Raw genomic sequence first — 27,148 nt, forward strand, 5'->3', positions numbered from 1 at the left:
TCTATTACAGTACCGCACTCACATTCAGTGAGCGCTTTAGAAAGACCAATTTTTTCACAAATGTTTGTGAAGGCAGACTGCATAAATGGGGGCTGGTTTTTATCCATATGTGTCAATGTGGCTTGATGAAAAGCCTGAATTTAATTATTTAGAGTTGTGTTACAGTAATTTTGTTAATAGAGTATATTAACCACAAACTGCTACCAACTGAGCTTCTAGTTCCACCACATGTGGCTTCGGCCTGTTTGTTTTTTCACTGCTGAACTATTGAACAATGCAGCCATCTCTGTGCTACTTTCATCCTCTAATCTATTGTTACATATCTATTAGGCAAAATGTAAAATAAAAACTTTCTTGGTTGTATAATATTGCAGTATACACGTTTGCTCACTAGATGGCAAAATAGGTTAAAAAATGTTTGACTTGAACTAAAGGTACAGTTCATCATCAGAACTTGTTTGCAAGTTTAATTGGTGCAAGCAATGCAATTATATAAAATATCCAGTTATTAGATTGCATTGCATTAATGTATATGACTGAGCAGCACCCAGGTATTGTAATGAGCACAAGAAAATGACATAAAAATGAATAGCAGGTTCATCATTGAGCACAATTTTACAATTTTGTACAGTAAATATATTATTACAATAGTGCAGGAATATTGTCAAAATATACTGAACTGTTTAATAGTCTAGTGCTGCATTAGTGTGAAGGCTACATGATAATGAGTGATCTATCTGTCCAGAAATATTTGGAAAGTGATACGAGTTTTGGTATTTTAAGCTGTTTGCCAAAACATATTCAAGATACAGTTATATAATCAATAAAAGCTCACCACCACGACTGCCCAGCTACATCTCTTGTTTCAGCTTCCACCATGGCTCTCAGGTTCCAGGGCCTGCACACATCATACAGGTCTCCTGGTAAACACTTAGGGCATGCGTGCGTTCCCCACTACTTAATGGGGCAGCACTTATACTCTGGAAATGTCCCCAGCTGAGAGGCATTAAGTATTTAAAGCACCCTCCCGTGTAGGGAGGTGCCAGAGCAACTTCAATGAATGGAGTGTCTTTAACTGCTAGTTTATTGTCAGGTCCTGAGTTTATCTATCTGTCCTGCGACCCTTTACCACAGTCTGTCCTGTCATTTTGAAACCGCCCTATCTGAATGAGCCATTCTGTCCAAACATGGACTCTGATCCTGAACCCATCCCATCTGAACTGTTATTCATTCTGCCAGTAATCCTTATCCTATATAGAAGTAAACGGTGGCACTACTGGATGAGGTGCTCAGGTAGGACCCCAAACTGTGATATAGTAAAATAAACTTGGCACTCAAATGGATGCTTTGAAGATAATTTTAATGCAGTCCACAATAGTATAAACACAACAGATGTTTTGGTTGATAAGACCTTCCTCAGTGTACCAACTGCTTTAAGTCATATTAGAGACCTTTAGGGAATGTAAGGACACAATGTCTGTTTCAGTGGAATCAATCCAAGCTAATGAGGAAGACTGGAGCTTCAGAGGCTATGTGGTGTCCACCACCTTTTAAAGGTAGAGCCGTACGTCTAATATCCAAAGGAGATGTTAGTGCTGTGATCGCAGTTATGACCGCGGAGTCCATCGCTGGTTTACAGGTCAAACCACATACCCGTGGAGTTCCCAGTATCAGCGTGGTATCCACAGCTAGTTGTGCAGACTTAAGCTCCAGTCTATCACTAGCTTGGATTCCACTGAATTGGACACTGTGTCCTTACATTCCCTAAACTTCTCTAACACGACTTAAAGCAGTCGGTACACTGACGAAGGTCTTATCAACCGAAACATTTGTTGTTTTTGTGCTCTTGTGGACTGCATTAAAATTATCTTCAAAGCATCCATTTGAGTGCCAGGTTTATTTTACAGTAATCCTGGTCCTGTCCGCGATCCTCACCCGTAATCCTGGTATACACTATTTAGGTCTCAGCCAGATCACGATTAAAAACAAATATCTGTTGCCACAAATCCCAGAATTGTTTGATCATCTGAGAGGTGCCAGGATCTTCTCCAAGCTCGATCTGAGAGGAGCATACAACTAGAGATGAGCGAACTTGTTTGGAAAATGTTAACCAATCTCAAAGTCAGCATAAACGTTGCACATTCATATTAGTTTTTGAATTCCCAAGTATTTTCCTCAAAATCTGCGAAATTCGTCCAAAGTAAAGTCAATGATTGAGTTTCCACTAGCGCTTTTGTTAAAACTCTAGCTAGGATAGCGGTGCTGTATCAGCCAGTCGGAGCAGAGACCATCCACAATGTCCAGGCACAAGGGCTTCTGCCATTGGCTGCCAAAGTCACATGTCCCTCTCCATATAAAAAGCGAATGTTGTTTTTGCTCCATTTTGACAGTGTAATAGCACAGAGGCTGCGCCTGCTGCTGTAAGTTGTCAGATAGTTCAGATAGAATTCTGTGTGAAATCAACATTCCAGCATCTAAATCCTTTGTGCCAATAGTGTGGGCCATACGCCAGGCCACATTCCAGAATCTAAATAGTTTGTGCTAATAGTGTGGTCCAGCCAGGAGTCCACATTTCAGATTCTAAATATTTTCTGGTAATAATGTGGGTCATACACCAGGTGTGAGAATCATGTGGGAATAGTAGATGAGGGCAGGTATATCTCGCCCAGATTCCTTTCCTATGTGGCCTAGTCTGGTCAGTATCGCACCTGCTTACTAATGGATAATGGGAGGTGGATATAAAAGGATGCCAGGTGGTTGTGTGAGTGTCTCAGCCTGGGAACACAGAGAGCCTGTCTGTGTGAGAGACACACGTGAGTGGAAGCAGTGCCCACTGCAACTGTGGTTTGGCTGGACGGGAGAAGCCCGCCAGTTGGTAGTTAGGTTGTCCATTGTTTAGTTAGTGCCGGACAGGCAAGGATTTGTTTTATGTTTTATTTCCTTTTGCATTGCTTTCACCGTTAATAAACCTGACCCAGGGTCAGTTATACACGAATCCCAGCTCTGCGCCTGAGTTTGATGCTGAACGCACGTGACCTTTGACCCCAGCAAAGCCGATCCCGGAGTGTTTTATCACACAGGACATAATTCAGAATATAAATCGTTTGTGTGAATACTATGGGCCAGACACCAGGCCACATTTCAGAATCTAAATCCTTTCTGCTAATAATTGGGGCCATAAACCAGGACACATTTCAGAATATAAATTGTTTTTGCTAATAGTGTGGGTCAACCAGGAGTCCACATTTCAGAATCTACATTCTTTCTGCTAATAGTTGGGGCCATACACCAGGCCACATTTCAGAATCTAAATTGTTTGTGCTAATAATGTGGGCCAGGCACCAGGCCACATTTCTGAATCCAAATCCTTTCTGCTAATAGTGTGGGCCGTACACTAGGCCACATTTCAGAATCTAAATGAGTTCTGCTAATAGTGTGGTCCAACCAGGAGTCCACATTTCAGAATTTAAATCCTTTCTTCTAATAGTTTAGGCCAGACACACTAGCTCAGCAAATAAATACTGATCATTAACTTAGTGACAGGTGACTTACAGGTCTTGGCCTAGGGTTGTGAAACAGCTACTTAAAACATGGGAAGCGTACATTCAACATGTGCAAAAAGTGAGGTCATGGTGCAAGGGGGGAATAGGATTGGTGTTCAAGATGTACTGAACAAACACCGGCTCGTTCTAGCTAAAGACAACTGACAACATCTGTTACTGGACGGACTGCTCAACTCCCTTTCATTGGCACTCGAACAGCCGTACGCCTTGCAGATGAGGCTCAGAAAGAGCATGTGCTCCAGTGGATGCAAGCGCTGCATCAAGTGGCCTCTCCTCCTCTTCCTCCACCTTAACATCACATACAGTACAATCCTCAGTATGTTGCACCCCAATCACCCTTGTCCCCCCCCCCCGAGTCACAACACTCCAACTGCTCAACTGACTGTGGGGAACCACAGATAGGCAAGTCTGCAGAGCTGTTCACACATTCTATTCCATGGGCATCAGAGGTCTGCTCCAAAGGTTCACAGAATCAAGTAGAGGAAAGCATCTGCACCGATGCCCAAATTTTTTTCAGTTGGATCAGTGTCTGGATGAAGTAGGATCCGAGCAGAATCCAGACCCTCATCACCAGATGTTAGCCACCAGGGGTGGATGTGATCCTGATGAGACTCAGATATCAGAGGTACATGCAGTCTGTACTGTGCTGTCAGGTCATGAGGGGAGGAGGAGGATGACTCTCAGGGCGAGGAGTGTTAGAAAAGAGAGGATGATGATGAGGTTGTAGATCCCACTTGGTGTCAACCTAGAGACATGCAGCTGAGTACTTCAACAGAGGAGGTGGAGGAAGAAGACAAGGAGGTTATCATGTGGCTTGCCACACAGACATGGAGTGATGCAACCATGACATGCACTGCATCCTCAGCCACAACTCTGGCTGTGGCAAGCAGGGGTCGCAGGTCTGCAGTTTGGTTGCCTATCCTGGGCCTTTTTCGAGACCGAAAAGGATAACCCAATTCAAGTTATCTGCCAACTTTGCAAAAAACGACTCAGTAGAGACAAAAATTGCAATAATTTGACTACTACGTGAATGAACGGGTAGATGTGCGATCAACATGTGTTAGTCAGAGAATCTCACTGCACTAAATTCCAGGTTAGCTGGCCTTGCCAACCACTGGCCATCCCATCAACCTCATCTGCTGCTTCTCCTTTGTCACCTTGGCAAGTGTTTTCACATAGGTCTATGGCAGCAGAACCTCCACTTTTTTAACGCCTACAGTCAGGGTGAGTGAGTGTCTGTCAGCTTTTACGGAAGTGGAGATGCCTGCATTTTATGTTTCAATGAGCATCCCACAGCTTTCTCAATCCACCAAAAAATATCCTCCTGCACTTCACTCACAGTCCAGCAGTGTGTCGTGTTCACCCTACTCCACCCCTCTCTCAGCACAGCAGCCAACCTTCAGTCCTGCAGTTGTGGTCATGTAAAATAATGTTTCCTACTACACATGCCAAAGGTAAGAGCTTGAACTTCACCATCTCCAATCTATTGTCCACAGAAAAGCTGCCTTTCCACCTGGTGGATGCATATGGTTTCCAAAAGCTGATGCCCGTTGCAGTCCCCCAGGACTTGTTGCCCACTTTGCATTACTTCTCTAGAATGCTGTGCCTGTGCTACACCAGTATGTCACAGACAATATCACCCATTCCTTGAAAAAATATATGTCTGCCAGGGTATACTTCACCACTGACACCTGGACCAGTAGGCATGGCCAGGGGCGTTACATGTTGCTGACTGAGCACTGGGTGATTCTGGTAGCTGTGGGGGCAGGCAGGCAATGGGCTGCTCCACTAGTCTTTGAATTCCCAAGCCTTACAGGACAAATCTCTGTGTCTAACACTTCCTCCACTGCTTTTGCCTCCTTCACCTCCTGTAGGTTCTCCTGCCCTCAACCTCTTCCTTAGGTCGGCGTCACACTAGAGAGAAATATGGACGAGTGAGAGGCGTTAAAAACACGCATTGCACACGGACCAATGATTATCTATGGGGTAGCTCCCATCAGCCGTATATTTCTGGCGTATATTTTATGGGCCATGCCAATTGCAGCATGCTGCGATTGTCAGCGTACTACGCCTGTAGTACGCCAATGCAAGTCTATGGGTGCGCAAAAAAACTGCATTACACATGGACCAGATGTGTTACTTGCGAGAAATACACACCTGGTGACCTTTAGAAAAGCCGGCAATTCAGTGCGCGATACAGTAAACTCGCACTGACAGGTTTAATAAAGAAAAGAAAGAATAGATATATACACATAGAATACACACATATATATATATATATATATATATATATATACACACACCAAAAGTTTGGACAAACCCTCTCATTCAAAGAGTTTTCTTTATTTTCATGACTATGAAAATTGTAGATTCACTCTGAAGGCATCAAAACTATGAATTAACACGTGGAATTATATAATTAACAAAAAAGTGTGAAACAGCTGAAAATACTGTATGTCTCATATTCTAGGGTTCTTCAAAGTAGCCACCTTTTGCTTTGATTACTGCTTTGCACGCTCTTGGCATTCTCTTGATGAGCTTCAAGAGGTAGTCACCGGAAATGGTTTTCACTTCACAGGTGTGCCCTGTCAGGTTTAATAAGTGGGATTTCTTGCCTTATAAATGGGGTTGGGACCATCAGTTGTGTTGTGCAGAAGTCTGGTGGATACACAGCTGATAGTCTTACTGAATAGACTGTTAGAATTTGTATTATGGCAAGAAAAAAGCATCTAAGTAAAGAAAAAAGAGTGGCCAACATAACTTTAAGAAATGAAGGTCAGTCAGTCCGAAAAATTGGGAAAACTTTGAAAGTGTCCCCAAGTGCAGTGGCAAAATCCATCAAGCGCTACAAAGAAACTGGCTCACATGAGGACCGCCCCAGGAAAGGAAGACCAAGAGTCACCTATACTGCAGAGGATAAGTTCATCCTAGTCATCAGCCTCAGAAATTGCAGGTTAGCAGCAGCTCAAATTAGATACCAGGTCAATGCCACACAGAGTTCTAGCAGCAGACACATTTCTACAACAACTGTTAAGAGGAGACTGTGCAGCAGGCCTTCATGATAAAATAGCTGCTAGGAAACCACTGCTAAGGACAGGCAATAAGCAGAAGAGACTTGTTTGGGCTAAAGAACACAAGGAATGGACATTGGGTCAGTGGAACTCTGTGCTTTGGTCTGATGAGTCCAAATTTGAGATCTTTGGTTCCAACCACTGTGTCTTTGTGCGACGCAGAAAAGGTGAACGGATGGACTCTACATGCCTGGTTCCCACCTTGAAGCATGGAGGAGGAGGTGTGATGGTGTGGGGTTGCTTTGCTGGTGACACTGTTGGGGATTTATTCAAAATTGAAGGCATACTGAACCAGCATGGCTACCACAGCATCTTGCAGCGGCATGCTATTCCATCCAGTTTGCGTTTAGTTGGACCATCATTTATTTTTCAACAGGACAATGACCCCAAACACACCTCCAGGCTGTGTAAGAACTATTTGACCAAGAAGGAGAGTGATGCGGTACTGCGCCAGATGACCTGGCCTCCACAGTCACCAGACCTGAACCCAATCGAGATGGTTTGTGGTGAGCTGTACCGCAGAGTGAAGGCAAAAGGGCCAACAAGTGCTAAGCATCTCTTGGAACTCCTTCAAGACTGTTGGAAGACCATTTCCGGTGACTACCTCTTGAAGCTCATCAAGAGAAAGACAAGAGTGTGCAAAGCAGTAATCAAAGCAAAAGGTGGCTACTTTGTTTTCAAATAATTTTATTGTTTTTTTAGAAATGTGCTTGCCATAGAGCCCCTAGCCGAAAAAATAAGAATAAACAATGATATTAAAGGCTTTGAACTGCCATCACGAAATTTTAAAATTGCATTATTCGCAGATGATCTATTCCTCACGCTACTGGATCCTGCAAACTCCATTAAAGCCCTTTCAGTTGAACTAGAAAAATTCTCTAGAGCATCTTATTTTAAGATAAACCCAAACAAATCAAAATTTATAACTCTAAACATGAAACAATCTGAAATTAACAAAATAAAGGCCCAAACCCAGTTCATTTGGGAGGAGAAAGAGATTGTCTATCTAGGGATTAGAATAGCTGGATCAATCCAAGCCACAGTAAGGTGGCTACCTTGAAGAACCTAGAATATAAGACATATTTTCAGTTGTTTCACACGTTTTTGTTAATTATATAATTCCACATGTGTTAATTCATAGTTTTGATGCCTTCAGAGTGAATCTACAATTTTCATAGTCATGAAAATAAAGAAAACTCTTTGAATGGGAAGGTGTTTCCAAACTTTTGGTCTGTACTGTAAATATATATATATATATATATATATATATTTATATTTCATAGAGTTCTACATAGCAGAATAGCTGCAAAATCAATTGTCGGCTTTTGTAAAATCATTCCCCAACCCGACATGAAATGACACATGGTTTACATACAGTAAACCATTTCATTTCATGTTTTTTTTTATGTCTTTCACTAGTAATTAGATGAGGGTTTATGTGTAAAATTTGGGAGGTGTAGGTGTTAATTTAAGGGGTTAATTCGTTGTCAACAATTGCGTGGGCTCCCGCGGTAATTTGTCAACCAGAGAGGCAAAGCAGGTGAGTGAGGGCAGATTTTAAAAGCCTTGAGAGGGACCATTGTTTTTGCCCCCCCCCCGGCTACAAAAATCTGCCCCCAGACACTCCAGAAAAGATGCGCCTTTTCTGGCACTTATCCTCTCTATTCCCATTGCCCTGTAGCGGTGGCGAATGGGTTAATAACAAAGCTGCTATTCTGCTATGTAGAACTGTATGAAATATAAATAATAGGTATTAGACCTACCGGTAATGATGTTTCCAGGAGTCCATCCTGACAGCACCATGGAAGACGTCCTCCTCCTCCTTACAGGGACAGGAAACACACGAGAGGTTAAAGGTCACGTCCCACCCCCTCTTCCTCAGTGATTTGACAAGTACCGCAAGGTGGATGATGCTAATAACAGTTTAATGAAATAATCATATTACAGCATATGACATATCAAAATACAACATAGCATAACATAACAGGGAGGGAAGTACCCGTGCTGTCATGATGGACTCCTGGAAACATCATTACCGGAAGGTCTAATACCTATTTTCCAGGACGTCCACCTGACAGCACCATGGAGAGTACCAAAGCACCTCCTCATTGTGGGATTACCGCCTGGAGAACTTTTCTCCCGAATGCGGTCTGCTGACCAGCCAACACGTCAAGCTTATAGTGCTTGCAGAATGTATTTAGATTGGCCCAGGTTGCTGCTCTACAGATTTGGTCAACCGAGGCCCCCGCCCGTTCAGCCCATGAGGCTGATACCGCCCTTGTAGAGTGGGCTTTTATGGACCCTGGCGGGCTAACGCCTTCGGCTTGGTAGGCGTCAGAGATTACCGAGGTAATCCAGCGCGCGATAGACGCCTTAGAGACTTTCTTCCCCTTATTTTTACCCCCAAAAAGGATGAACAAGTTTGGGTCGATGCGCCAGCTATTGGTGGCTTCTAGATAGTCTAGCACCGCGCGCCTCACGTCCAGCGAGTGAAGGCGCTGTTCTTTTTTATTACGGGGATTGTCGCAGAACGATGGTAACACTACCTCCTGGTTTAGATTCTTTGAGGAGACTACCTTCGGGGTAAATGCCGGGTCCAACCTTAGGATTATACTATCCTCTCTTATCTGTAAATATGGGTCCTTAGTGGACAGGGCCTGGATCTCCCCTATTCTTTTGGCCGTGGTAATGGCTACTAGGAAGGCCGTTTTACGGGTGAGGGCAGAGATTGTTATTTTCTCGTCTAGAGCATAGGGGTCTGTACAGAGAAACCTGAGTACCAGGCCCAGGTCCCAAGGCGGGGTGAGCTGCCTAATCGTGGGGCGCAGGCGCTGCGTGGCTTTTATGAATCTTATTACCCAGGGATGTGAAGCTAGCTGGTAATCGAAGAAGGCGCTTAAGGCTGAAATCTGGACCTTTAGAGTACTAGGTTTAAGGCCTTTATTAAAACCTGCCTGCAAGAAACTTAGTATGCTAGGGAGGTCGGGGCTGCCTGCCACGAGATCGGACCTGCCACCCTCCAGACAGAATCTTTTCCATATCCTTCTATAGATTGCGGATGTCACCGGTTTCCTACTGGCCAGTAGGGTGGATATGACCTGGTCTGACAATCCTTTTGACTTCAGGATGTCCCTCTCAGGATCCAAGCCGATAGATGAAGTCTTGCTGGGTTTGGATGGTAGATCGGGCCCTGGTGGATGATGTCCTTCCACAGGGGTAGCTCGACTGGATTTCCGACTGCCATGGCTCCTAGGAGGGGAAACCAGCTTCTCTTCGGCCAGCATGGAGCGATCAGCATCACTCGTGCGTGGTCCTCGCGTATTTTCCTGAGCACTGCCGGTATGAGGGCCAGTGGCGGGAATGCGTAGGAGAGGGATTCTCCCCAGGTCTGACTCAGGGCATCCACACCCTCTGGGTGGTCCGTCGGATTCAGGGAATAGAACCTGGGGACTTTTGAATTCTTTCGGCTTGCGAAGAGATCTATGCTGGGGGTCCCCCAACGCTGACAGAGATGGTTGAAGATCTCTTCGTTCAGTTCCCATTCCGTCGGGCGGATCCGTTGTCTGCTCAAGTAGTCTGCTACTTCGTTTTGGGAACCTTCTAGGTGTACCGCGGTCACTGATTGGACTGTTCTTTCTGCCCAAGCGAATATTTTTTCCGCTAGGTCCTGTAGAGGTTGATGTCTGGGCCCTCCCTGGTGCTTCAGGAATGCCACTGTCGTCATATTGTCGGATAGTATACGGACGTGACGATTCACTAGTATCGACCGGTTCCGCCGTAGCGCTTCCCAGACCGCGTAGAGTTCTCTGAAATTGGAGGATCTGGTCTTGATGTCTACTGGCCATTTCCCCTGGAAGATTCTCCCTTCTATGTGGGCTCCCCAACCCTACACACTGGCGTCCGTGGTGACTACCACGTATGGAGAGGCTGTCCAAAGTACGCCCACCTGAAGGTTTCTGGACCGTGTCCACCACCGAAGGGACTCTCTTACTTGTTCTGGCAGCCTTAGGGGTCTGTCTAGCGACGCCTGACTTCTGTCCCACCTCGCAAGGATCTCTTTCTGCAGTGATCCTGAGTGGAATTGTGCCCATCGGACGCACTGGATGCAGGCCGTCATGAGGCCCAGGACCTCCATCGCCTCTCTTATGGAGCACTGACGTCTCAGCAGGTCTCTGGTTCTGGTCTGAATAATCCTCTGCTTCTGTTCGGGTAGCCAGGATATTCTGTCGGTTGAGTCTAGGAGGACCCCGAGAAATATTTTCCTGGTTTCTGGCCTGATGTTCGACTTCTCCCAATTGATCACCCATCCAAGGAACTCCATTACCGTAGTCGCTCGGTTTCTGTCGCGAACGAGCGCTTCCCTGGATCTTGCCACCAGTAGGAAGTCGTCTAAATAGGGTATGATCACAATACCCTGATCTCTCAGGTAGGCCACTACTTCTCCCACCAGCTTCGTAAAGATTCTGGGAGCTGAGGCCAACCCTAATGGAAGACACTGAAACTGGAAGTGGCAGGTCCGGGCTGGTAAACTGACCGCAAACCTTAGCAGCCTCTGGGATGAGGGATGGATAGGGACCTGGTAGTAGGCCTTCTTTAGGTCTAGGGTGCACATGACGGCGTCCCGATCTATCAGCAGGGTTGCGGATCGGACCGATTCCATCCGGAATCTCTTGTACCTGACCCAGGCATTCAGTGGTTTCAGGTTTATGATGGTACGGGCCTCGCCGGACGGTTTTGTGATCGAGAACAGGGACGAATAGTGCCCTTTCCCTCTTTCTGACGGGGGAACTGGTACTATGACCTTTGATTTTACCATGTCCTGAAGATCCGTCCACATTGCGGAGTCTTCCAGGACGACAGTGGGGGTAATATATCTTTCGGGGGGAGGCGAATAAAGTTCTATGTTGTAGCCCTCCGCGATGGTTTTGAGGACCCACTGATTGTGGGTAACTCGGGACCAGTTTGTTGCGAAGTGGCGAAGTCTCCCCCCAATACCTATGGCGTCATTGCCTCCTTGATCTAGAGGTTGATGAGAATGGGGGACCTCTGTCCCTTCCGGTCTGGCTGAAGGAGCCTTTATAGGAGCCTCTACTGGACCTTGCCCGACCCCTGAACTCGGTCTGCCTCCTAGGAAAGGGGCCTCTCCGAAAGGGCTGGGGCCGCCTGGGTTTTTCCGCCGGGAATCCCTTCTTTTTATCGGACACCGACTCTAGAATGTTATCTAGGGCTGGCCCGAATACCCTCAGGCCCGAGAAGGGGATGGCGCATAACTTAGTTTTTGAAGCATTGTCCCCCGACCAGGATTTGAGCCAGACTGCTCATCGGGCCGCGTTGGAGAGGGAGCTGTTTCTGGCTGCAAATTTTACCGATTCGGCCGACGTATCTGATAGGAACGCCGTAGCCGATTTCATGAGCGGAAGAGATGCCAGGATGTCTGATCTAGGGGTCTTGTTGGTTAGGTGCTCTTCCAACTGCCCCATCCACAAAAACATAGATCTGGCCACCGAGGTGGCAGCTATGTTTTCCCTAATAAGAGCCGCCGACGTCTCCCACGCTCTTTTTAGTAAGACGTCTGCTTTCCTATCCATCGGGTCTCGAAGACCTGATGAGTCCTCGAATGGGATAGCCGTCTTTTTGGTAACTTTAGCGACTGGGACGTCTATTTTAGGAATTTCCTCCCATGCCCGGGTTTCCTCAGGATCAAAGGGCAGTCTGCTTCTAAAGTCTCGGGAGAGTGTCAGTCGACGCTCTGCCTCCTTCCACTCCTCCTGGACCATCGTTTTGATGTGTTCACTTACAGGGAACACTACCTGTCTCCGGGCCACCAGTCCTCCGAACATTAAGTCCTGTCTGGACTGTGGTTTAGGGACCTCCTCTATCTGCATAGTATTTCTGACTGCTTGGACCAACTCGTCTGTGTCCTCCCGTCTGAATAGGTATTTCCTGCTCTGATCCTGTCTATCCCCCCGAATCTCGCCTTCTTCTTCCTGATCCGAATCCCGGAATTCGGACTCCTCACTAGGGCTTTCTTCCGACTCTGGGTCCGCTTCCCACCTTGGACGTTTGCGACTCGGCCCTGGGCTGGGAGACTGACGCCGTGCGAGGCTGGATGTAGAGGCCCGAACCTCCTCCCTTATCAGCGATCTCATTTCGGCTAGGAGGGATGGCTGTTCTTCGCCTACGACCCTTGAGGTACAGGGTCCACATAGGGTCTTGTTATATGCGTCTGGCAGCTTTACCCTGCATACTGGGCACTTGACCGATTTGGAGGTGGCCTTTGCCGGGTCCTTCGTCCCCGAGGGGGATTCTGTCGGGGCTCCCCTCTCCTAATAATACAGAAGGGGCACCTATTCAGATCTGGGTTGGGGTAATGGGCGGGGGAGGGTGGTCTGTGCTATGCGCACTTACCCCTCCACCTGCTGGAGCGACCCCTTCCATCCTGGCGCAGTCACCGAAGCTTGCTCCCTGCTCCAGAAGCGCGCTCTGCCTTAGGAGCACACGATGTGGACCCCCCAGGCGAGCGATGTGTGGTTCAGTGGCGAGTCTCAATAGCGAGCGCTGTCTGGCATTCAGAGGCGAGCGCTCAGTGGCTGTCAGAAGCGCGCGCCGGGATTCAGGGGGCGGCGTCTGACGTCACCGGATGTGACGCGCGGCCTCTCGCGCTAGGCCGCCTCCCCCACTTCCTGCTCTGCGCGCGACTATGGCGGCCTCCTCTGTCCTGCGCCGTGGGGAGCCGACCCCCATCTGTCAGCGTCAGACTGCCACTCCGGCCTCTTCGCCTGCAATGGCGGACTGCGGAGGCCTCGTTCCTGCCTCCCAGTGCCGCTGCGCCGGTCGTCCGTCGGTGCCCGCCCCGCCTGCAGCCTGCGGGGAGCCGATGATCACCTGCCATGCGGTGAGTCTTTGGAGCCGAGAGCCTCCCATAGGGAGGAACGGTTCCCTCCAGGAGCGTCGTCCTGCTCCTGGCCTTTGGGGCAGAGGGACTCCCCCCTGGAGAGTTTCGGCCCCGGGACCTCTTGACAGGGGAAGGCTTGGACTGGCCGTACGATCCCCTGAGCCCCTCCGGTAGCTTCTCGTGTGTCCCTCCGTGCAGGGACAGGAAAAACACTGAGGAAGAGGGGGTGGGACGTGACCTTTAACCTCTCGTGTGTTTCCTGTCCCTGTAAGGAGGAGGAGGACGTCCTCCATGGTGCTGTCAGGTGGACGTCCTGGAAATATATATATATATATATGTGTGTGTCTCTATAACATATATATATATATATATATATAATATGCATTCTATGTGTCTATATCTATTCTTTCGTTTGTATTTGAAAACCTGTCATTGGGCTCCATTATATGTCCATTTTGCAAGCCTGCAAGAAAATCTCGGCTTACGGATGCCATACGGATTACATACGGATGCTTACATGGGAAAAATACGCGGCCACACCCTGACAACGGATGACATACGGATCACTATTTAGGGACCATTTATGCGTATTATGGCTGTACAATACGGTCCGTATTTTTATACGTTGTGTGTGACGCCGGCCTTAATGAGATACACATTCCAACAATGCAGAGAGAATCCCCCACACCTTGGTACTGTGCAGCCAGGACTCACTGCAATCAGACAGTGTTTAAATTAATATGCCTTGGAGAGCACAGTAACAAAGCTCAAGCATTGTAGACAGCTATCCAGGCTGAATTTGAGCATTGGCTGTCTCCACTGAACCTGGAGCCAGGGAAGGCCATGTGTGATAATGGTTCAAATCTGGTGGCGGCCCTATTCTAGGGCAACCTTGCATGGATCATGTCCTCAACCTGGTGGTGCAGCATTTTGTCCACCACTATCATCCCGGCCTGGACTGTATGTGCTGCTGCAGAAAGCATGGTCATTGTGTGCTCACTTCCGCCCTTCACACCCCACAGGTTGTCGAACTTGCATTGCTTCAGAGGTCTTTCTGCCTACTAGTTAACTGTTTGACATGCGATGTGCCAACATGACGGAATTCCACACATGTTGCAGCAACTGTGGCAGCCCTGGTGCAGTATGGCCTTTTGCATAGCCTGGGCCAAAGCAGTACAGATGTGGTGCAAATCACTATTGCCGAGTGGGCACAGTTGAAGTACCTCTGCACACTTCTGTTTTGAAATGGCTACTAAGATGGTTAGCACTGATGATGCCATCATCAGCATCACTATTCCAGTCATCTATATGCTGGAACACACTTTGATGAGTCTGTGGAAAGAGGTGGTGGTACCAGAGGTAGAGGTGTAAGCAGAGTAGGATGTGGAAGGGATAATAATATCTCTAAGTTGCGGACTGTCATCACGCATGCTTGTGCCATGGGAGGATGGACTACAGCGCTTAAGGAGGCCCCATGGTACCAAACAAACTGTTATTGAAGGAGTCGAGGAACAAATGGAGGGCAATGAGGAGTAAGAGGTGGTGGGCACGCAACAGTCAGGAGATGAAGAGGATAATGATCACTTCACTGTTGTCCCTGGTTGGCTGGAGGGGACGAAGGAAGCAAGCTTGAATGTTACCTCGCCACCAACACACCATGGACTTGAACCTCATGGAAGCACCTGACACATGAGGACGTTCTTGCTGCACTATTTGCAACATGATGCCGTATTCTTAGGGTTAGAAATAATGCTGAGTACTGGGTTACCACTCTGTTAGATTCACAGTACAAAACTAAATTTTGCTGGATACTCTCTTCCCTGAAAAGGGACGCGCGCATGCTGTAGACAATCTTAAGTGTGGATTTCCCCAAGACAGCAGTGAGCCACATAGTGTGCATCACCGTTATAGACTTCTACACCCGTGAATGTCTAGTCGTCAATGCAAAAACATTACCAGTGGCAATGTAAGTGGCAGAAGCAATATATGAGTTATTTTACACATTTTTTAGACCAGCCCGTGCACCAGCAGAACAGAGCACAAGTCTGACACATTGTGACACGTTGTGAACGATCAATGCCATTAGGGGAGCATGGACCCTTTTGCATTTTGTTCTTCAAAAATAGAACAGTCACCTGAGCTCACCTGTCATACTTTGGAGGTTTTTCCATGCCTGGCAGCCAGCATTCTCTCAGAACATGTTTTTCAACGCTACTGATGGTGCGCATCCAGCTGTCTCTTGAAAGTGTAGACTGCCTAACTTTCATAAAGATGAGCAAGTCATGGCTCTCCAATGGCTTTTGCATCCCAGTCACAGACTGAGCAGACTAGGCAACAGTGTAGTTTTTAGTGTACTGCAGTGATCTTGTGTTATTGCAATCTGTGACATCTTTATCGTGGCCTCCATGCCTACTGTTGCTATTGCTACTAGGTTAGGCCTGTTTCACACATCAGTTTTTTCAAATCAGTCAAAATCCGCCAAAAAGTGAAAATGGCGGATCCGCTAAAAATGTGTAAAAACGAATGCCAGCTGATGGTACTGATCCATTTTTTGACGGATCCGCTATACGGATTTTTGTACGGATCCGTCAAAAAGCGGATCCAATCCATCTGCTGGCATCCGTTTTTTCCATCCGTTGGATCCGTTTTCTGGCAGATCCGTTTTTCCACACCTCCAAAATGGGATGCTCCCAAATATGATTGGCTCTTGGAAAATGATCCCAAATGTGATTGGATACTGGAAACTAGGGAAAACTAAATCTAGGGTGTTGTAATACAAAATCTCTGAAAGGTTTTAGAGCTAGTGGCAGCGATGGAAGGAGTTATTGCGAGTATTACCAGCTTCTGTGTGGACTTTGATCTTCACTGCAATCAGTTGGCAATTATTGCTCTCCAGAGGGAGAAAAGAAGACTGCGAATCCTGCGTCTGAGGAGACGACGGCAGTGGATTCATCCGATAAATGCACAGAGTTTTGCCTTTGGCGTGTTTTCTACACTATACCTGGAATTGAGGGATAACCCGGACAAGTTCTTTAACTGTGTGTGCATGAGGCAGGACTTGTTCGAGATATTGGTGGAGCGTGTTGGAGCACAAATCCGGAGAAGGGACACCTACATGCGGTTTTCTATTTTACCGGCGGAGCGTTTGATGGTGACCCTTCAGTAAGTTATCTATTTTTTAAAAGTTTTCAGATTCTGCAGACTTTTATTGTTATTTTATGGCTTGTAGTTTGTATTAATTTTACTTTTTTCCCTTTTTTTTACAAGTTTCCTGGCAACTGGAGAATCCTTCACCTCCCTCCATTACCAGTTCTGCCTTGGTATTTCAACTATATCTGGAATTGTACAACAGACCTGCCGGGCATTTTGGGATTGTCTACAGGAGGAATACATCCTACAGCCAACACAGGAGAGGTGGCTGGAGATTGCCGACAACTTTCAACAAATCTGCCAGTTTCCAAATTGCGTTGGTGCTGTAGATGGGAAGCATACCAGGATTGTGAAACCCGTCGGATCTGGATCAGAATTTTACAACTACAAGAAATTCTTCTCCATTGTACTTATGGCCATTGCAGATGCCAACTGCAAATTTATTGCCGTGGACATTGGTGCGTATGGGCGTTCAAACGATTCTCAGGTCTTCAAGATGTCCGCAATGGGCCGTCGTTTGTATGGAGACAATTTTGACTTCCCACCTCCAAAACCACTCCCTGGAACAACAGGCCCACCAATGCCATTTGTGTGTTGGTGATGATGCATTTCAGCTGTCCAAACACCTTCTCAAGCCATATGGTAGTCGTGGATTGACACACCGCCAAAAAATTTTTAACTATCGATTGACCAGAGCGCGAAGAGTGGTGGAGTGTGCTTTTTAGATTTTAACTGCAAAATGGAGAGTGCTGTTAATGGCCATAAAAATGAAAACAGAGACTGTGGATGAGGTGGTGAAGGCATGTGTCATCCTGCACAACTTTGTACTTTCAAAGAAACCTGTTTCCATGGAAGAAAATCTTTCTGAAACCACCTTGTCAGCAGCCAACTGTTTGGAGTACTGGAAGGAAAAAGTTTTTTGTCAGCTCACCAAACCGTAGCAAATGCGAAGTCTGGAGGAATGCAATCAATCCTGGGCGGTGCAGGGAACTTGGATTCCGGAAAATCTTGTAGGCACAATACTTGGGAGATGTTCCAGCAACTTCGACCAAAGGATGGTTAAAATCAAAAGACTTTATTCCAAAAAAATGATTAAAAACAGAATAAATGCATAAAAAACATATGGTTCACCAATGTGACAGACGCTTACGCGTTTCGGACTAGAGGGTCCTTACTCATCCTTTGGTCGAAGTTGCTGGAACATCTCCCAAGTATTGTTTGGAGTACTGGGTCAGTGGCAAGAATGGGGGACACATTTGCAGATTATTTTCTGACACCAGAGCGAAAACTTGACTGGCAAGATGACATGGTATAATTTTTTTTTTATACAAATTGTACAAATTGTGGGTAATAAGTGTGTTATTTTTACTTTATACACCACCAGTGTACTTTTGAAATGTTACCAAGTGTTTGTACACCACCGGTGTACTTTTGAAATGTTACCAAGTGTTGAGTTTTTTTTACCTTGTACACCACTGGTGTACTTTTGAAATGTTACCAAGTGTTGTGTTGTTTTTTTTTACCTTGTACACCACCAATGTACTTTGGAAATGTTACCAAGTGTTGTGTTTTTTTACCTTGTACACCACCGGTGTACTTTTGAAATGTTACAAATAGTGTTGAGCTTTCCGATACTGCAAGTATCGGGTATCGGCCGATATTAGCTGTATCGGAATTCCGATACTGACTTCCGATACTTTTTTCATATCGGATACCGGAATCGGAAGTTCCCATAATGCTATCAGCCTGCTCGCTTTGATTCAGCCAATGGGAATCCTCAGAAGTGTGGGCACATCCTGTTAGGCATGTAGGCATGTTAACTATTGGCATGGCTGTGATTGGCTGCTGAAATGATGTCATGATGCACTATAAAAGCCACCGCCGCTGCCATTTCTGGTCACTCTGCTGTGAATTCAGTTAGGGACAGGCTGCTGTTGAAGACTGAGGGACAGTTAGAAATAGCGATTCTCAAAACAATATTGTGCTTTACCCAGGCTACATAAACCACCACTGTAGCTTTCTTTTCCCTAGCAGCAGTGTTCACAGCTGTCTGCAAGGGCTGTGTGAGTGCAGCTCACGCTGTGGAGTGGGTCCTGCAGCCACGTCTGGTTGTAGGCCGCCCAGCGTGCCTCACTGCTGCCTCATACATATTTTTCTTTTTGAGCTGCTTATTTTTAAAAAATTCTATCTAGTGTGCTTCTATCCGTATCCATATACGTTGGTTGCAAACACTAGTAGTAGACAGCGGAGCCTTTCTGCAGCCTTTCAGTGCTAGTGCCCACTTAGCTGCACTGTTCATGGCTGTCTGAGAGGTCTCTGACTGTGTGTGAGTACAGCTCATGCTGAGTAGTGTGTCCTGCAGCTACGTCTGGTTGTAGGCCGCTCAGCGTGCGTCACTGCCTCACACATATTTTTCTTTAATTGCAGCTCATTTTTTCTTCTCCTATTAGTGTGCATCCATCCATATCCATCTACATTGGTTGGTTGCAAACACTATATAGGAGTATATAGAGGAGCCTTTTTTCTGGCTTGTGCCCTTCAGCTGCAGCCAGATTAGTATTACCCAATTTTTTTGGAGCCTCATCTTTTGCATTGTAGGTTACCTGCCTGCATTGTAATAGCTCCAAAAAGTTGGTGATACTCTCACTTTCAAATCTTTGGTCACATCCTTTTAGTTTTTTTTCCCCAAAAAAAAACAAAGTTCACCAAACACTACATTTGAAAGTTGTGTAGGTCACATTAGCTCCCATTAAAGTGTAGTCGACACACACACACTGCATAAAATTAGTGTTTCTTAAACCTGTAACCAGCTGTTCAGGAATAAGCACACTAAGGCCCCCCTTTGTACTTCTCTGCCTATCCTTCTCAGTCTAGCAAGATGAAGAAGGCAGGGAGTAAGGCACGTGGGCGTGGGCGTGGATTTTCAGCAGGGAGAGGACGTGGGGATTCTGCAGGGAGAGGACGTGGGGATTCTGTGCCTGCTGTTGGCACCAGTGAGTCAGCATCCCCCAGTTTTAGCAGTCAACAGTCCTTTATGCGCAGCTTTGTAGGACCTCACCATACCCCACTGCTGCGGGAGGAACAAATTGAAGCCGTTGTGGGATGGATGGCAGCTAACGCATCGACTTCAATTACTTTCACATCCTCTCAGGGCCAGAGCACCGAAGAGCAACCATCTGTCTCTTCACCACCTGCCAAAGTGCCCAGGCAGTCAGAGAGCCCTGGACAGGAGCCATCACAGTCTCTACTTCTGTTCTCGGAATCTGTTGGTTTGGAAAGAGGGGGCCAGCCAAGCAGCATTCCAGAATGTGAAGAAGAGGGAGTATGCAGTGATGCGCAACTTCTTTGTCCCTCTGAATCTGAAGAGGCGGGTGGGCCAGTGCCTATGGTCAGCACACCTCAGTACGCATCAGATGATGACGAGACACAGTTGCCACTTTCTGTTGCGTATGGTGCTGGCGAGACAACCCAGGAAAAGCAGGTGTTTGAAGAGGGGAGTGTAGATGATGAGGTCCTTGACCCATCATGGCGTGAGGAACAGGAAGGTGGTGGGAGCAGCTCTGAGGAAGAGATTCCCCGAATGGCCAAAACCGGAGGGAGAGGGAGGGGGCAGACTTGGTTGCCTGTAGCCTCCACTTCTGCACCCGTTAGGAGCATTCCACTTTCAAAAGGCAAAACGGGCGCTCCCAAGACGTGCAGTGCGTGGTCCTTTTTTGACACAGTTGCAGATGACATTTGCTTTGTCAAATGCAAGCTGTGTCATCAGAGAGTCAAAAGAGGGAAAAATGTCAGCAACCTCAATACCACTAATATGTGGAAACATTTGCGGACCAAGCACGAGGTGGAGTTACACAGACACACTGAAGACGTAGGCCAAGGTACAGCACCACCTACCACCTCTTCAACTCGTGTTGGGGCCTCTTCCTCCAGCTCACACACAGCTGGTTCGGCTTCCTCACAGGATCGCCAAGGAAGAACCTCTGGCACTGTTGTCCGGAGACATTCCACCGACAGCACCATGTTCCAAGTCATCCTCACACTCCCAGGCCATTCGACAGCCATCGGTAGCACAGGCATGGGAGAATAGGCGGCCATACTCGGCAAACCATCCCCGAGCACAGGCTCTGAATGCTGGCATTGTCAAACTACTGGCACTTGAAATGCTGTAATTCAGGCTGGTGGAGACTGACACCTTCCGCGACTTCATGGCATTGGCAGTCCCACAATACACCGTGCCCAGCCGCTTTTATTTCAGCAGGCGAGCCGTCCCTGCCCTGCAGAAACATGTGGAGGCAAACATAAAACATGCGCTACTAAACGCCGTCAGAAGCAAGGTCCACCTGACCACCGATGCATGGACCAGTAACCATGGACAGGGACGATACCTTTCCCTCACTGCCCATTGGGTCAATGTTGTGGAGCCGGGTACAGATCTGGAGAGTGGCGCTCTACGTGTTCTGACAACTCCACAGATTGCAGGAATCCAGTCTGTAAACATTGACTCCTCCTCCTACTCAAGTTCCTCTGAAACAGCGCAGCAGGAGCCTGTTACGACCGATATGAGCACAGCCGTGGCCAAATGTCAACAGGCCGTACTGAAATTAATTTCTTTGGGGAATCGAAGCCACACAGCGCAGGAGCTCTGGAATGCCATCAAGCAGGAGAGCGACGTGTGGTTTCTGCCAGCGAATCTCCAGCTGGGCTTGGTAGTGTGTGACAATGGCCGAAATCTGGTGGCAGCTCTTGGCCTTAGCAACCTCACTCACATCCCGTGTCTGGCACATGTGCTCAACTTGGTCGTGCAGAGCTTTCTGAGGGACTATCTGGATCTTGATGCACTGCTGCACAAGGTCTGCATAGAGTGCGCTCACTTGCGACGTTCCAGCACGGCAAAGTCGCGCCTTGCTGCTCTGCAGCGCCGATTACGCCTTCCGGAACATCGCATCATATGTGACCCACCCACCAGGTGGAATTCTATGTTACATATGTTGGAGTGGTTGTGTGAGCAGCAGGCAGCAGTCATGGAGTACCAGCTGCATCAGGCGCAAACAAGTCGCACTGTGCGCCGGTCACACTTCAGCACCACTGAGTGGGCCTCTATGAAGGACATCTGCCTCGTTTTGCATGCCATCGATGATTCCACGCGGATGGCGAGTGCAGATGATGCACTAGTCAGCATGACTGTCCCCCTTATCTGCCTGCTTCAAAAAACACTGCAAGCACTAAGGGATGAGGTTTTGGAAGAGGTGGAGGATGAGGAGTCCCAAATGCCATCTGCTTCTGGACAGTCTGTGCTACGTGCTTCCTCACAAAGGCCTAGGCAGGGGACACTTTGTGAGGAGGATGAGGAGGAGTCGATGGAGGAGGAAGACATCTCTCCAGAGGAGGGAGGTACACAAAGCTCTAGTCAGTGTGTACAGCGAGGATGGGGTGATGCAGAGCAGGCAGAGATCACGCCTCAAACAGGGGACAGCGGTTCTTTGGCAGTTGGGAGTCTGCAGCACATGGTTGACTTCATGCTGCAGTGCCTGAGAAACGACCGCCGCATCGCCCAGATTCTCTACACGGCTGATTATTGGGTGTACACCCTCCTAGATCCTCGCTACTGGGACAACTTGCAAACCCTCACACCAACGTTGAACCGGGAGCGTAAACTGTGGGAGTACCAAGACACACTGGTGCAGTCCATCATGTTTTCCATTCCACCCGACAGCAGTGGTGCTAGTGCTTTACAAAGCACCTCTGTGCGTCGAGCCAGTGGAGGAAACTCGGCACAAAGAGGGAGCAGAGGCAGCGCCTCAGCACAAGGCAAGACCACTATGGCCCAAATGTGGCAAAGTTTTGTGTGTCTGCCACAATTGTCTACACCATCACTGACAGCTCCAGTCAGCAGGAGGCAACGTTTCCGTGAAATGGTGACAGACTACATGTCTTGCCCTGTGAGTGTACTCCCAGATGGCTCTTCCCCCTTCAAGTTTTGGGTCTCTAAGCTGGATACATGGCCAGGGCTTAGCCAGTATGCATTGGAGGTGCTGGCTTGCCCTGCTGCCAGTGTATTACCGGAACGCGTCTTTAGTGCCGCAGGTGGTGTACTAACAGACCGTCGCACGCGACTTTCTTCCGATAACGTCGACCGGCTTACTTTTCTGAAAATGAACAAGACCTGGATCTCCCCAGAATTTGCCAGTCCTCTTCCCGACTAAATAATTGGTTGGCAACTGTATCCAGGTCTCCTGTTGTGTTCATGTTTCTACCACCTGAACTATAATCCCTGGGCTTCAACACAGCCAGTTGTCGCTCAAATGTGTCGTCTGCACAGAGAAAAACACTAGCTCCTGCGCTATTGGGGTTCAGTAATGCCAGCTGCTCCCCTGCTGTGTGGACGGCAAAGTCTCCTGCTCCAGCCACATTCAAACTACTACTGATTTTTAACCGTGCTCCACTTAGGCCTCTGGCTCCACTGTCTCTAGTATTTCCCCTGGCCTCCAACCCCGCCAGTTGCTGCTCTGAAGTGGCGTCTGCACAATCCACACTTGTTCCTGACTTACTGGGGCTCAGTCACGTCAGTTGATCCCCTGATGTGTATCCGGCAAGGTCTCATGGTCTGTCCACATTCCCATTACTAGTAGTGTGAATGAGGACAGAGCAGGAGACCTTGCCGGACACACATCAGGGGATCAACTGACGGGACTGAGCCCAAGTAACACAGGAAAAAGTGTGGATTGTGCTGACGCCACTTTAGAGCTGTCACTGGCGGGGTTGGAGGCTAGGGGAAATACTAGAGACAGTGGAGCCTGAGGCCTAAGTGGAGCACGGTTACAATCAATAGTAGTCTATAACCTCTATATAATGTGCTGCAAGTTGGCCTCAGCCTGCTCCATGCCTCATCCTGGGCTCCAACAACGCTAGTTGGTGTTCAGAAGTGCCATCTTCGCAGAGAAAAACACACTCGCTACTGTGTCTGTGGGGTTCAGTAATGCCAGCTGTTCCCCTGCTGTGTAGACGGCAAAGTCTCCTGCTCCATCTACAAGCCAACAACATCAGACCTCTGCCTGCTCCATGCCTCAACCTGGGCTCCAACCACACCAGTTAGTGTTCAGAAGTGCCGTGTTCACAGAGCAAAACACACTAGCTCCTGTGTTAGTGGGGTTCAGTAATGCCAGCTGTTCCCCTGCTTTGTAGATGGCAATGTCTCCTGCTGCCTCCACATGCCTAAACAATCAGGCCTCAGCCTGCTCCATGCCTCAACCTGGGCTCCAACAATGCCAGTTGGTGTTCAGAATTGCCGTCTTCACAGAGCAAAACACACTAGCTCCTGTGTTAGTGGGGTTCAGTAATGCCAGCTGTTCCCCTGCTGTGTAGACGACAAAGTCTCCTGCTCCATCCACATGCCAACAACATCAGACCTCTGCCTGCTCCGTGCCTCAACCTGGGCTCCAACAACGCCAGTTGGTGTTCAGAAGTGCCATCTTCACAGAGCAAAACACACTAGCTCCTGTGTTAGTGGGGTTCAGTAATGCCAGCTGTTCCCCTACTGTGTAGACAGCAAAGTCTAATGCTGCCTCCACATGCCAACAACATCAGGCCTGAGCCTGCTCCATGCCTCATCCTGGGCTCCAACAAAGCCAGTTGGTGTTCAGAAGTGCCTTCTTCGCAGAGAAAAACACACTCGCTACTGTGTCTGTGGAGTTCAGTAATGCCAGCTGTTCCCCTGCTGTGTAGACGGCAAAGTCTCCTGCTCCATCCACATGCAAACTACTACTGATTTTTAACTGTGCTCTACTTAGGCCTCTGGCTCCACTGTCTCTAGTTTTTCCCCTGGCCTCCAACCCCGCCAGTTGCTGCTCTGTAGTGGCGTCTGCACAATCCACACTTGCTCCTGAGTTACTTGGGCTCAGTCACGTCAGTTGATCCCCTGATGTGTGTCCGGCAAGGTCTCCTGCTCTGTCCACATTCCCATTACTAGTAGTGTGAATGAGGACTGAGCAAGAGAGCTTGCCAGACACACATCAGGGGATCAACTGACGTGACTGAGCCACAGTTACACAGGAACAAGTGTGGATTGTGCAGACGCCACTTCAGAGCAGCAACTGGCGGGGTTGGAGGCCAGGGGAAATACTAGAGACAGTGGAGCCGGAGGCCATAGTGGAGCACGGTTACAATCAGTAGTAGTCTACAACCTCTATAAAACCAGCCACAAGTTGGCCTCTGCCTGCTGCATGCTTCATCCTGGGCTACAACACAGCCTGTTGTAGCCTGGAAGTGCCATCCACACAGGTTGAAACACTCGCTCCGGTGTCTGTGGGGTTCAGTAACGCCAGCTGTTCCCCAGCTGTGTGGATGGCAAAGTCTCCTGCTGCCTCCAAACTCACACTACATCGTATTTTCTCCTCACTCCAAGTAGGCCTCAGCCTGCTCGGAGCATTGATCCTGCTCTACAACACAGCCAGTTGTAGCCTGGAAGTGCTGTCCGCACAGATTGAAACACTCGCTCCAGTGTCTGTGGGGTTCAGTAACGCCAGCTGTTCCCCAGCTGTGTGGATGGCAAAGTCTTCTGCTGCCTCCAAACTCACACTACATCGTATTTTCTCTTCACTCCAAGTAGGCCTCAGCCTGCTCGGAGCATTGATCCTGGGCTACAACACAGCCAGTTGTAGCCTGGAAGTGCCGTCTGCATAGATTGAAACACTCGCTCCAGTGTCTGTGGGGTTCAGTAACACCAGCTGTTCCCCTGCTGTGTGGATGGCAAAGTCTCCTGCTGCCTCCAAACTCACACTACTACTGATTTTTAACCGTGCTCCACTTAGGCCTCTGGCTCCACTGTCTCTAGTTTTTCCCCTGGCCTCCAACCCCGCCAGTCGCTGCGCTGAAGTGGCGTCTGCACAATCCACACTTGTTCCTGAGTTACTGTGGCTCAGTCGCGTCAGTTGATTCCCTGATGTGTGTCCGGCAATGTCTCCCGCTCTGTCCCCATTCCCATTACTAGTAGTGGGAATGTGGACAGAGCAGGAGACCTTGCCAGACACACATCAGTGGATCAACTGATGTAAATGAGCCCCAGTCACACAGGAACAAGTGTGTATTGTGCACACGCCACTTCAGAGCAGCGACTGGCGGGGTTGGAGGCCAGGGGAAATACTAGAGATAGTAGAGCCAGAGGCCTAAGTGGAGCCCGGTTAAAATCAGTAGTTGTATACAAACAATATAAAACTCGCTCCAAGTAGGCCTCAGCCTGCTACATGATTGACCCCTGGGCTCCAACATCCCAGTTGCAGCTCAGAAGTGTCTTTGACATGGGAACTCCCTTCTGCCCAGCCTGGTTCCAGCACGCCTGCTGTTTCCAGGTAGTGTCAACGTCACTTTGCCACCGATACGTTGTCCTGTCGTGTTGCGGTCGGGTTAGCCGATTCTATGGTGCCTGCAGTTTTGGTGCTTCCTATGTGGGCTGCGGGTTCTGGTAATAAAGGCTGGTTCCGTAGTGCCAATAGGACAAGCACACCCTGTAGGACTGTGGGTTTAGGTAACTGCTGCCGGCTCACGGCCTTGCAACTTTGTTTTTTTCCTGGGTACCTTGTGCTACCCATCCGGGTTCCAGCACCATCAGCTGGCTCTCGGCAGAGCCTTTGGCCTAGGTGCCTCCTTCTTGGTATCAGAGTTCCAGCAACGTCTGCTGGTCCTTGGTAGTGCTTTGTAGCACAGGTACCTCATGCTTAGTAACCGTGTTCCAGCACCGTCAGCTGGTCCACGGTTGTGCCATTGGCTGTTGTTCCTTCTGCTGCCACTCTGGGTTCCAGCACCATCAGCTGGTTCTCGGTAGTTCCATTGACTCTTGTAGCTAATGCTACCCATCCGGGTTCCAGCACCGTCAGCTGGTTCTCGGAAGTGTCTTTGGCAGGGCACTCCCTCCTGCCCAGCCTGGTTCCAGCACGCCTGCTGTTTCCGGGTAGTGTCAACGTCACTTTCCCACCGATACGTTGTCCTGTCGTGTTGCGGTCGGGTTAGCCGAGTCTATGGTGCCTGCAGTTTTGGTGCTTCCTATGTGGGCTGTGGGTTCTGGTAATAAAGGCTGGTTCCGTAGTGCCAATAGGACAAGCACCCCCTGTAGGACTGTGGGTTTCGAAAACTGCGTCCTGCTCGCTGCCCTGCAACTTTGTTGATCATGGGTACCTTGTGCTACCCATCCGGGTTCAAGCACAGTCAGCTGGTTCTCGGCAGAGCCTTTGGCCTAGGTGCCTGCTTCTCGGTATCCGAGTTCCAGCAATGTCTGCTGGTCCTTGGTAGTGCTTTTTAGCACAGGTACCTCCTGCTTAGAAACCGTGTTACAGCACAGTCAGCTGGTCCACAGTTGTCCCATTGGCTCTTTTTCCTTCTGCTGCCCCACCGGGTTCCAGCACTGTCAGCTGGTCCTCGCTAGTGTCATTTGCTCTTGCAGCTTCTGCTACCCATCCGGGTTCCAGCATCGTCAGCTG

This window comes from Dendrobates tinctorius, unplaced genomic scaffold, assembly GCF_039654945.1.
Source record: "Dendrobates tinctorius isolate UK_male_01 unplaced genomic scaffold, ASM3965494v1 ptg000102l, whole genome shotgun sequence".
Taxonomy (NCBI): domain Eukaryota; kingdom Metazoa; phylum Chordata; class Amphibia; order Anura; family Dendrobatidae; genus Dendrobates; species Dendrobates tinctorius.